Below are 9,606 nucleotides of genomic sequence, written 5' to 3'. Positions count from 1 at the left end.
GCTGGCGCGCCGGGGGGTCGGACCCTGGGGAAGCCGCGCCGAAGTCCCGCCGCGCGCCCGGCCGCCGTCGCTCCTCCTGCGCGCACGTCGCCTGCAGTCGGGGAGAGCGGAGGCAGCGGGTTAAGGCTGCGCGCGGGGCGGGGGCCACGCCGGGGGGGGGGCGTTTTATTCAAATTACAAAGGAGGGGTCGGGGCCCGGGGAGGCCGGGCGCGCGGCCGGCGTAGCCTCCCGCCCCGCACAGCTCGGGACGCGGCCGGCGTCTGGCTCGAATTAAATGCCTCCGGAGCGCGGCCCAGGGCTTGTCCACCTAGTGCGGTCCCGGCGGAAAGCGAAGAGGGCGACAGGACCAGAAACTCCGGAGAAACCAGGCAGAGACACAGCGAGAGGGAGAGAGACCCTCAGAGAGCGAGGCTGAAAGACATTTGGCAGAGGGAGAAGCCCGGATAGGCACACAGTTCTCGAGAGGGACGGAAAGAAGACGAAGGGGGTCGAGGGCGGAGACCGCGGGCAGGCGAGGGGAGGAGCGGATTCGGGGCCCAGGATCTGGGTACTCATCTCCGCAATATTGTTAGTTATTATGGGCCTGGCCATTCTCCTTCCCTGCTGGGCCTCGTTTTACCCCCTCTGTAAACTGGGGACACAATTGTGATTCAAATTGTGATTAGGACATAATTCACCTTTTAAAAAGAACATTCACCTAACGCGATCGCATTTTTTCCTCCCAGCAACCCTGGGAGATAGATACTATCACTGCCCCCATCTCACAAATGAGAAAACGGAGGCGCGGAGATGTGAAATAGGGTTGTTCAGCCAGCGAGCGGCAGGTCCATGCCCGTGTTTTACTCGCATGTCTACCCGGTGTCCGGTGAGATCATGGACCGTGAGAAGACAGGGAAATGGGGGCTGGATCTGGGCATCAGTTTCTCAGCCTGTGAAGGGGAGGATGAGAAATGGGATGGCAAAGGTCTTTGTACAGTGAAGGCTGTTCAGGGTCCTGAGCCTCTGAGTCCCTCTAGCAGTGCCCTTCTGGAGGGTCGGATGGTGCCCAGGCCGGAGCCAAGGCTGGGCAGCCTGGCCTTAGCTAAGCTGGGAAGCTCACGGGGCCGGCGCGATGCCGCCTCCGGCCGCCAGGCGACGTCCTGGGGCCGCGGAGTAGTCCTTACCCCGCCCGCAGGCCGCAGAGTCGCTTTCTCCGGCTTTTTTCTTTTTCTCCTTTTTTTCCCCCTCTTCATTTCACATCCTTAACTCCCTTCCCAGCTTCTTCCAAATTTACCAACAACTGGCGTTCTCCCGGATGCAAACACAGCCTCAGCCCCTCTACCCTGGGGAGGAGCAGACAAAGGGATTCCTTTCTAAAGGGTTTGTGGAGTTGGAAAAAGGAGGCGCCTTAGTGGGGGCGTTTGAGCGAGAAGTGGGGGGGGGGGTTTCCCATCTGGCTGTGTGACCTTGGGCAAGCCTTCCAGCACCCCAGCCTCAGTTTTCCCTTCTATGAAAACAAGGGACTGGACTTCACGCATTTCCTGAGGTCTTTCCAGCTTCCAGTAGCCTGCGGTTCTTCTGAGCTACCCTCTGCCTAACTAAGTTTCCACTATTACGTCTACCTGCGTAGTGTGTGCATGTACGAGTGCGCCTTAAGCGCGCGCGCGGGCGCACACACACACACACACACACATTTTAAATCCCACTGTTTCCTGGAGCCTTCGGCATGACCCAGAGCAAGGCAGGGAGAAAACTCTGAATTACATTTTCTTTCTCCTCCGCAGAGTCCCCCAGCTGGGCGCCTAACACCGTGGCGCTCGCTACAAACTTTGCTGAATTATGGCACGGGGGCGGGGAGGCGGGGGTCGCAGTCTAACTGTGCCCCCTCTTCCCACCCAGCCTGTATCCAAACCTTTTGTCTTACTGGCCCTGAAAGTTTACCATACTCCTGAGAACGAGAAAAGTATCGGCTGGATATGGCGGGGGTGGGGGTGGGGGAGAGGATCAAAAACTCCAGCCACTGTCTCTCCTCGCCCCCACCCCCTCCCAAAGTGTGGGCTCCCCCCTAAGGCGCCCAGCATTCCAGGGTAGGGAGGAGAAAAGGCTGCACTCGGAGAGACGAGAGCCCGGACTCACAGCAGGGGATCCGTGTCCAGCCCAACTCGCCCAGAGAGAGGAGGGGCCGCCCGGGTCACGGCGCACGGGGACCCAGGCGTCCAAGCTACCCCCGGCTCTTTCGGAGCGGCCCCGGTAGTCCCGGGCTTCTCCCTTCGCTGTCCCAGCACGTCGCTGGGGGAGGCGGCTCCTGGCCTGGGCCTCTGGGTTCTGACAGGTTATTCTTGTCCAGTGTCAGAGTGTCTAGGACAGCCGCGCGGGCCGCTGGGTCACCCTCAGCCTGCGCCTCGCGGGTCAGGGAGCCCTCGCCTCCCTGAGCCCCCGGCCCGCCAGGGGGCGCTAAAGCGGGGTTCGAGGTGGGATACGCAGCAGCCTCCCGCGCCCTGGGACCTTGGGCAAGTCCCCTCCTCTTCCTGGACCCCCGTGTCCCCCCTCTGGGGATGGTATGAGATGTAAAGTAAGTGCCCTCTCAATTCTGGTCTCTCTATAAGACATCCACTTGCCGTGGTCAGCTCCGAACTGCCCGACCCCTTGCTTCGGGCCCGGCTCGGAACCTCCCTTGGGGTCAGGCGCGTAGTGGGCCCGCGTCAAAGCACAGTGTCTTTGGAGAGATAAAGAGTCCCTTCCTCCTCCCGCTGGGGATAAAGTTCAAGCTACCTCTCTTGCAGCGGGCGACAGAGGAAACCTCTGGTGCACACTCTGGGCACCGCGAGCGCAGTTGCCACGGCCCGGCTCTAACAGGTGGTTGTAAGGCTTGGGCTCTGGAAGGCCCTGGAAACCCCGCTGCCAGGGCGGCTGCCCCTCTGAGGCAAAGCCGGCGTAGACACGCCGAGCTTCCCCTTCCCGGATGAGCCTGCGCTGGGCCGGGAGCCGGCACCGCGCGACGGCGCTGAGTGTCCCCGCCGCGCGCCGGCGCTGAAGCCTCCGGGTGCGCAGCTCGCAGAGCCGACCCGGAGAACCGGTGACGCCGATTCTGCTTCAAGATTACCTGCGACGCCAAGCGAGGCGGGGCCGCAACCCGGTTTTGACCCTGGCCGCGAGTCTTTTGAGATGTGTCTGTTGGGCTGCGGACGATGCGCCGGTGGCCCGCGAGACGGGTTATTTTGGAAGTGGGAAGGGTGGGGTGAGGTAACTCGGGGCACCTCCCACTACCCCCTCTGGGCCCGACCCCGAGCCCCTATGGACCGTGAGGGTCATGGAGGCACCTCAGCTCCGAGAGTTGGGAGGTGTGGGGCTCATGCGCGAGCTCAGCCAGATGTTCGGGGCTGCTCCAGATGTGCCTCGGGGCCGGGACAGGACTTTCCTCCTCCCCACCCCCTAGCCTGGAGCTCAGGTCTGTAAACAAACTCTCGGTTCTCCCCCTTATCCCGCCGCTTCTGGGAGCAGGTCTCAAAGCGAGGCCTCCGCCCCGGTCCCCCAATTTAGCAGGAGCTGCCGTAGTTCTCTGCCTTTTGCCTCCCTCTCCTGCCCCGCCACACACACCCTCTGCCACAGGATCCAAGTCCCCCACCCCCGGGATGGCTCGGGCATGACCTCATCCGCGGGCTGACTGGGAGGGAGAGGGTCGAATCGGGGGGAACAGGGCCGGGAAGGCTCGAGGCGGGCCGCGGGAACTGCACAGCCCACCTCCACCGCTCATCCGCTTAAAGCCCGCGCCCCCAGCCCCCGGCGGCTGCGCTCGGTGAGGGGAATGCCGGGGAGAGCCGCGGAGGAGAGGTATGGAGAAGGTCTTGCTTTGCTTACCGGGAGCGGTTGCTCAACGGGGTCACGCCTTCCCCCTCGGACTCCCGAGCCCCGCGCCCTGGCAGGTCCCCGCTGAGAGCCCGCCCGCTGCCCGCGGCCACTGCTCACCTCCTGGGGCGCTCGCCTGGCCAGGAGGGCGGGGGAGCGGCGAGCGCAGCCCCCAGCGGACCCGGGAGCTCTCCGGGCTGGGCAGGCGGCGAGGGCGTCCTCTTCGCGAGCTGCCAGAGAAGCACGCCCGGGATCCCGGCGGGCAGAGGCCTGCTGGGGTCCCGCGGGGACTGGGGCGCACACTCAGGCTGCTCTGGAGGGCGCTCGGCTCCCGGGGCCTGCGCTCGCCCGCTCGCCGGAGCTCTCCGCCTCACCCGGCACGGTCTCTGGTGCCGGCCGCCCGAACTGCTTTATAAGGCACGGGCAGCTGCTTTGATCCGCCCACGTCAGCGCGCCGAAACCCCACCGGGTGGCTCCGGCCTCGCGCGGGGGCCGGGGGCGGGGTCCCCGCGGCTGCCACGCACCCGCGGCGCCAGCGGCACGAGAGGACGTCGCACCCTGTTGAGTTACAAAGAGGAGACTTACTAACTATAACTATAGCTGGTGTGTACTGAGCGTGCGGGCTGTGAGCCTACTGCGCGCCTGGGGCGCTCGGGGGCCCAGGTGGGGAAGGTTTCTAAACCTCGCAGCAAGCCCCGCGAGGATCCTCAACCCCGTCTGGTTTGACAGAGGCGGAAGCCACAGCTCAGAGGGAAGTCGGCCTTAGGTCTCATTCTGGAGCCCGGGCATCACTAGGTGTTGGTCTTGCAGCTCGGTTACTATAAGCATTGTGCGTCCGGAGAGCTGCCTTGGCGTCCCAGTCCGACCTTCGCCGGGTCACCTCTCCAGACCTCTGGTTCCAATTCTGGGAACTCTCAGCAAAGAAAGGAGGTGCGAGGGCTCTGCGCTGTGAGGTGGCTATAAACCTTAGGCACCAAGGAGGCAGGTGTCCCATCTATGGGATGACCGCTGGGGAGTCTTCTGGGCACCTTGTCCGGGTCCCTAGGGGACCACCAGCTGAGGACCGGGTTTCAGAAGCTAAAGCACACTAAGGTGCTTCTTGTGCGGTGTAGACCTAGCCTGGGGTTGGGGCTGGGGCTGTGTTTCTGGGGCAACTTCTCTGGGACCAGTTGAGTGCCCACACCTCCCACGCCCACCTTGGCCCTTCCTGGCTGACAATACTCCCCTCCCGTTTCTAACTGTTGGGTCAGGTGCTGTGGTTTCCTTGACTTCTGTCTTCCCCACACCCCACCCAGGGGCCTCAATCCCAAGAATGATCCAGTTCATTAGCAGAAGGGAAAACAGATTTAATGAAAAGAGGCTTCTTTCAGGTCCCCCCAAGACACCCTAACTCTATTCCCTGTTCTTTGCAGCTGCCTGTGAAGTGGCACCCACAGGCTGTCCTAACCTGGCTACAGATGCCTTCACACACATCACACACATCTGAGCCCACAGAACCCACCGCAGGCTCTCAGCCATGCAAGTGGCGAGCAGCCAGTTCCCCCTGCACACAGGACTGGGACTTATCACCCCACAGATGTTCACAAGCACATTCAGTAGGTACTTGGACATACTACTTGCCCACATGCACATGCAAGTTGAACGGCCACACGCATCTAGATGAGGCCGAACACGCAGACTTTCCCCAGCCGGTTCATGCACAAACACACCTGTTTCCACGCACACAGGGAGGACACACACAGCTTCCAAGCAACACCAGTGCACATATACTCCTGCTTATAGTCGCAGAAATGTCTTTGCGAACACATGCTGGGACACCCTCATCTCTTCTTCCAGAGCATTGGAGTCCATCCCATTATAAATGCCATGGGAGGGTAGTGGGGCTTTGGGTGGGGTGTGGGATATACTGCTGCTCCACCTAAGAGGCTACCGACGGGGGTCAAAAGAGTGTCTTTAGCTCTCCCATTCCAAGGCACTCTGGCCACCACAGTCAGAGCCGTTCCAGGTGACTTCTGTCCAGTTGGGATGCATTGTCCTCTGGGTCTAGCCCTTTGCTCATTTCAGAGCTAAACCGGTTGCTTCCAAGTATTTGCACAAGCAGTCTTTCAGTCAGAAGTCTTCTGGCTCCCAGCTAGATTAGGTACGGAGAGCAATTTGGAGTCATGTAGACTTGGGTTCCATTGTGCCCAATTCTATCTTTACCTGTGTGATCTTGAGCAAGTTGCTTACACTCCCCGAACCTTAGTTTCCTCATCTATAAAATGGGAAGACTACAGTCCCATCAAATCCTCTATATTCTCCAAGATGGGGATTAGTACCCCATTTCACAGATGTAGAAGTTGAGGCTCAAAACGGAGGTGCTGGCAAGGGTTGGAGCTAATATTTGAACGCAGATCTCTAGGGCTCAGAGTGCACTGTAGCTGGCGGCCCCCATTGAAACAGAAGGCAGGAGGATGGTGACTTTGCATTTTCTGGAAAGGAGTTGAGGGAGGCCAGGAGAAGATCCCAGGTCTCCTGAAGCCCAGCCCTGAGCCCTCTGGGACCCTCCCAGCCACTCAGCTCTGTCCTGTGACGCAAGACCCAGGCATCAGCTAGGACTGGGACCCCTGCCCTGGATGGGGAGGTGGGGGAGAGGGGTGAGCCTGAGGGAGTGGTGGCAAAACCTTGAATCGAGAGTCGAGGGAGACCTGGGCGAGGGTCTGCTCCTCCCTGCACCCCAGTCTCCCCACTTGCATAAGCGGGGGTGCCTTACCACCTCAGACATTCTGGGATTCTCCGAGACACTTGGGAGAAGGATTTTTCTCATCTTTGGAACCAACTGATCTTCCCCCCTTCCTCCTCCTGCCTCCTTCTGTCAGGAGCCCCCTCAAAGGCCACTGTGTGTGAGGCCCGTGCTGGCCGCCGGGGCACGAGCTCCCCTTCAGAGGATAGGAGGCTCTGAGGTGGGCAGGTGGGCCAGCTCTTGGCTGCTGCGCTGTACATGTTAATACAGTTTCCTTCTCCTCAGTTACCCCAGTGAGTCTGGTCATCTGATCGCCCAGACGTGCTGGGGACTTCCTGTCAGCAGGCTTCTCAGCCCGTCTGACTGCCATTGGTACACACCTTTCCACCCCCCACCCCTGTGCACACCCCACCCAGGGGGCACCCAGGAAGGGACATGGCAGTAGGGGAAGCCACACTTCCGTTTCCCATGCTGACCTCTATTGACCCCTCCACCCACCTCAGCTTCCCTCCCTTGGGGCCAAGGCCTTGGTGGAGATGGGTGGGAGCAAATCGGCTATTTCCAGGAGCCCTGGATGGGGGAATGGGTGACCTGGTTACAGGCCTTAACCCCATCAGTGGTTGGCTGTGTGACAGCAGATAATTATTTTGCCCTCTCTGAGCCTGTCACCCCAACTGTAAGTGAGGGGGTTGAACTAGATAACCTCCAAGGGCTTTTTCAGCTCCAGAACCCACGTCTTGGTTCCCCTGACTCTTACCTGTGTTTTAGGATGAACTGTGAACATGGTAGAAACAATGAGACCAAAGGGTGCTGTTTCCAGCAACAGGGTATTTTTTAGAAAGGCCTTCCTGGGAAAGCAGGTGGACGGTGGGACTGGGCAGAGTAGCTCAGCCCAGGGGTCCCCTGCTCTAGGGGTCGGCAAGCCCTGTAAGGCCATATCCTTCAGGCAAGCAGGGGAGGGGGATCAAATAGTAACAGGCGTGTCCTCAGACACCTGGCCTGGCTCTCGATTTTCCTCCTGCACTTACTGTGGCGTGACCCCGGACCAGTCACTCAGCCTCTGTGATCCTTCATTTCCTCATCTGAAAAATGGGAAAACCATTAAACCACTCCCTCCCAAGGTTCTTGGGAGATAACATCGCACACCTACCATGTGCCGGGCAGTTCTGCACCTGTGGGCGAGGCAGGCATTGCTCCGTGGCTGATGAGTCTGAGCCCAGGCCTGTCCAGTCATTTACGCCAGGTCTGCAAACCCAGGCCTGTGGGCCCCTGAGCCTGTGCCCACTGCTCGGGAGAGGATATTCTCCTCCTCCTCAGTCACCTCGAGGGAGGGGTTGTTCTTTTACAAGGCTCAGGGAGCAGGCTTGGGGGTGGCCAGGGTCAGGCGGCAGGTTTCTATCCTGGGTGCAGGTAACAGCACACCACCTGTCACATCTACTCACGGTGTTACTTCTGAAAGGCCGCTTTCAACCCTCCATTGTTTAATCGCGGTGGCGGCTGCTCAGGAGACAGTGTTTGTGTTTCTCAGGCCTCTTTCAACTCCAAGAGAGAAACCAACCCCAACCAGCTTCAACCTAAGAGAAACCGATTGGTTTGTGCCCCTGGAGGAGAAATCGGGGTGCTGGGGACCTGAAGGGGGAGCTGTACTCCCCGGGAACAGCGGGCCACCCCCATGCCCACAACGTGCTATCTGCAACTCATTTCTAACTCTCGCTGCTCTTTTCGAGGTGATGTGGGCCTCATACCTTCCCCCTGCTATGTAGCCGCCAACGGCCCTAGTTCCTTTGCAGGCAAATGAGAGCTTCTGTCTCCCTGGGCCTCTGCATCAGTCCCAGGGAAGGTGGCTGATTGGCTGGCTTGAATCATGTGCCTCCCTTGATCAACAGCTGCTGTCGCCATGGGAGGGGCCCTGGGAACGGCGGGGACAGTGCTGCCCCCAGAATGAGAGGAATGGGAAGCAGTGGGCACCAGGGCACCTGTGCCTAGGTTGGCAGTGTCTTCTCCAGTTGGGCATCCCCGTCTTTGGTATGAGTACAAGTCAGTGTTTCTGCACTTGGGTCTCACCCTGCACACCCATAGGGCCAGAGACCCACCACACTCAGTGCCCCCGTGGCACACAGAGAGAAGCTGAGGCTGAGAGAGGACAGCCATTTGTCTCACATCACTCTCGCTGGTGCAGGAGACAAGAAAGATTGGGTCTCCTGACACCCAGCCCATAAGCCACGCATTGTCACTGTCTGGACATGCCAGTGAGGTAGGTTCTAAATGACACCAATTCCTCTCATCCCAGGACACCCCCCCCTTCGAAGTGTGACTCCAGGCAGAGGTGAAGGCTATTTCTCCACCCCGTGATCTGGGCTGGTCTCATGACTTGCTGATCTCCTTGAGTCGATGTGGCATGTGACAGAAGTGATGCCATGCGTGTCCTGGAACCCAGGCTTCAGGGACCCTGCAGCTTCTGCTCTCACCCCCATGGAGCCCAGCTCAGCCACCCCCAGGAGCCCAGGCTGCACTATAAATGCAGAGAGAGGCCCTCACGCCACGTGGAGAGGGCCCACCCGGCCCAGCCAGAACCCAGGCCTGGCTGACCCCCCAGCCAAGGGCAGCCTCACAAGGGAGCCCACAGTGAGATGGGCAGACCTGCCCTGTCAGCCCATAGAATCAGGAGAATCAATCAGTTGTTCTTTTTGGCCACTGAATCTTGACATGGTTTGTTATGTAGCAAGAGATAACTTAAGCAGCCGGGCTTACATAGTGAAAAGACGGAAAATATGCATTTGTCTAAAGTGACTTCAGAATCTCAGAGTTGGGCCACTCACCCTCCTAGATCCCCGAATTCTGTCCACCGCAGCCTCTGTACGTGTCTCCACTGCTCTGAGACCAGCATCAATCAGCCACCAGCTCTGTCTCGCCCATGCTGCATCCCTGGTACTCCATCACGGCCAGTGAACACTGGTTCTTCCAAAATTGCCAAAGGAATGAGTGAATCCCTCACTCAGCCTCTGCTTGCACACCCAGGGGGAAGGGAGCTCCATCCCTCCAGGGCAGCCTCTTCCAT

The sequence above is a fragment of the Leucopleurus acutus genome (genome assembly GCF_964270905.1).
Source record: "Leucopleurus acutus genome assembly, chromosome: 8".
In the NCBI taxonomy this organism is placed as follows: Eukaryota; Metazoa; Chordata; class Mammalia; order Artiodactyla; family Delphinidae; genus Leucopleurus; species Leucopleurus acutus.
The sequence above is the reverse complement of the archived record's forward strand: the minus strand, read 5'-3'. Positions refer to the sequence as shown.